The sequence below is a fragment of the Penaeus monodon genome, chromosome 30 (genome assembly GCF_015228065.2).
Source record: "Penaeus monodon isolate SGIC_2016 chromosome 30, NSTDA_Pmon_1, whole genome shotgun sequence".
NCBI lineage: Eukaryota > Metazoa > Arthropoda > Malacostraca > Decapoda > Penaeidae > Penaeus > Penaeus monodon.
Window position 1 is genome coordinate 30,997,329 of NC_051415.1, and position 2,751 is coordinate 31,000,079.

Genomic DNA, 2,751 nt, shown 5'->3' on the forward strand with positions numbered 1-2,751 from the left:
AATAATTAAAATATAATTTTTAATAATATTTTACGATCATTTATTTAGGGTGTGTGGCGAGGGGAAGATTTCCCGTGTTTTAAACGGGAGAAGTTGGCGAGGGGAAGGTGTGGAGCCCAGGTCGACTGCCCGACGGACCGAGAAATTTTCGCAATTCCACGCCCCCGCCCCGGTCGCAATAATGCCCCCGGGGAGTGATCGGCCCCGTCATATATTGACGGAAAAACTAGACGTCTGAAGGGGGAGGATGAGTTTTGCAGGTTTAAATTTAAATGTTTGTAGGAGAGTTAAAATACATATGTAAGGTGACGGTAGACAAGACTGCAAAGACGGTCAGACAAAACCCGCGTCCGCCCAACGGGGATCAATGCCTGTCCGTCCATTTCCCCCGTAATGAGGAATGATTTTTGATTTTTTTTGGTGGTTAGAACACTGTGCTGAGGGGCTTGATGAAAACCCCCAAGTCTTGTAACGTTGTGTTTAAATTGGATTGGGGGGAATGCATAAATCCGGGGGCGAGCGCGGAGTGGAAATGTGAGGAGGGGTCTGATGAAAGGGACCCACTTTGAATGCCCTGATAAAAGCTTTCATTGCATTTTGGGGGGAATTTTTAGATGCGGACGTGGTCTGTAAGGGCCCCGGAGGGGGCTGTGAGACGGAAGGCAAAAGCATCTTGCACATCTGCTCTGCCCCGCTCAGGCACTTTTGTTCCTCAGGAGAAGCTTTTCTTTTGGCAAGCGTGAAGGAATTTTCGACTGAAAGATCGCAGGAGAGAGTAGGTGCCCAGTATTCCAGTCCTCCTACGAGACCAGGTGGAAGTGGGGAAAGTTTAGACTCTTTTTTCGATCTTCAGTGCGATGCAGAGAGTGGTGTGACGGCAGGACGAACGGCGTGCCCCTTTCCGTTCCGAGATCGATCCTAAAAATTTGGATCAGGGGAAGTTTGTAGTTTTGATTTGAATGTGGGGGATCAGGGGTAAAGAGGAATGATGAGAATGTTTGTGAAAATTTCCCCCCGTGGATAGGGACGACTTCCGTTCAGCCCGGGTTTGAGTGGTGTGGAAGGGCCCCAATGGGTGAAAAGGGGGGGGGGAAGACGGTTTTGATGGTAGTGGAGATTGTCAAAGTTTCACGTGTCCGGAAAATCGCCTTTTAAAGTGGACGGGGAAAAGTTTGTATGATAGATGTCTGTAGGAGTTTTGAGCGAAGAGGAAGTGAGAAAACAATGCAAGGACCAAAATGCTAAGTGATAGATGAATTGTGGGGCTGGTGAATGCATCTATAGGGAGCGAGGGGATATCCAGACTGTGAGACGGGCCCTGAGAAGCCCGTGCAATGAACCGTTCCGCAATTTGCCCCCTTCCACTGCGGTCAGGGAAAAGCCGACGTCCCTACCATCGGTGTGACGGCTTCGTGCAGGTGCTGCGGAAGTCGAAATAACTGCGCCAATTTAGTGCCCGATTTTCGGCCCTTCAAAATGTGCTTTGGGGAAACTGCATCCCTTACCAAATGTGCAAAAGGATTCGGAGCGGGAGGGGCCCCGGGGCCAGGGCAATCTTTGAAGCCTAAATGCCAAAGGCCTTTTTTAAAAAAAAATGTCCTTTTTTAGAAAAAGGGGGGTTCCAAAAAAAAATGTTCCAAAGGGCGGGGGGAAAAACCCCCTTTTTTTTTGGGAGTTGTTCGCGGTTGAGGGGGGAATGGCAAAGGGAAAGGGGAAAAAGACGGGGTTGAGGTTTTTCAAAGTTTTTTTTCCGGGAAAGATTTTCGGGTGGGAAAAAAATTTGGGGTGAATTGTGGGGTTTCCGGGGGAAAAAAAGAAAACAAAGCGGCCAAAATGAAGTTAGTTTTTTTGGGCTGGGGAAAGCAAATTTTACGGAGGCGATGGTTTGGTTTCCCGTCGAGCACAGTGAAAGAGTTTAATAAATTAACCCCTTAGGGGTCAGGGAATGGGAGTTTCCTCGGTTGAGGGTTCCGTTGCCCGGGGGGGGGGGTAATGGCCAAAAAGTCCCAGAAGGAAAGGCCCGGGAAAGATCACCATTCCAAGTTAAACGGTTGAGCCCCAAGGGATCGGGGGAGGAATTCAAAGGAACGGGGGAAGGCCCCCAATTAAAGGGGGGGAAAAATTTTGTGTTTTTGGGGGGGGCAAATGTGGGGGGGGATAAAAAATTTTTGGGGAACTAGAGGTGCAAGCCAAAAAGGGGAAAAAAAAAACATGGCGGGTTGTATGGGGGGTTCCCTTTTTTTTTTGGGGGTGGGGAAAATTGGGAACTTTGGGGGGAAATTTTTTAAAAAGTTTTTGAATCTTAAACCCCCCCCAATTTTTCCTTCCAATTTAAACGGCACGATGACTATTTACCCTTTTTTTCTTAAACTTCCAATTCCACGAATATCGTAAAAAACAAGAATGTTAAAACCACGCCCCTCCCCCTTCGCCCTCGGTTTTGTCCCGGCCCCAGTGGGCCCCCAAAAAAAAAAAAGGGGGTTTTTTAAAAAGGGTTTTTTTATAAAAAAAATTTTTTTTCCCCCATTTTTGGGTTTTTAACAAATTTAAAAAAAAAAGTCCCCATTTTTAAAACTTTTTCCCTTTTGTAAAGGAAAAAATGCCCCCCCACCCCCACCCCACAACCGCACACCAAAAAACCCCCCCCCACAACCCCCAACAACAAAAACCCCCTTTTAAAAAATTTTTTTTAAAAAAAGTATTGAATTAAAATGTTTATAATTTTTAGAAAAATTTTTTAAAAATTTTTTG

General features: G+C 46.4%; 1 pseudogene; it reads right to left on the reverse strand.

The window, feature by feature from the left end:
* LOC119592406 overlaps nucleotides 1–2,751 on the reverse strand; it is a 14,476-nt pseudogene that overhangs the window by 9,265 nt on the left and 2,460 nt on the right.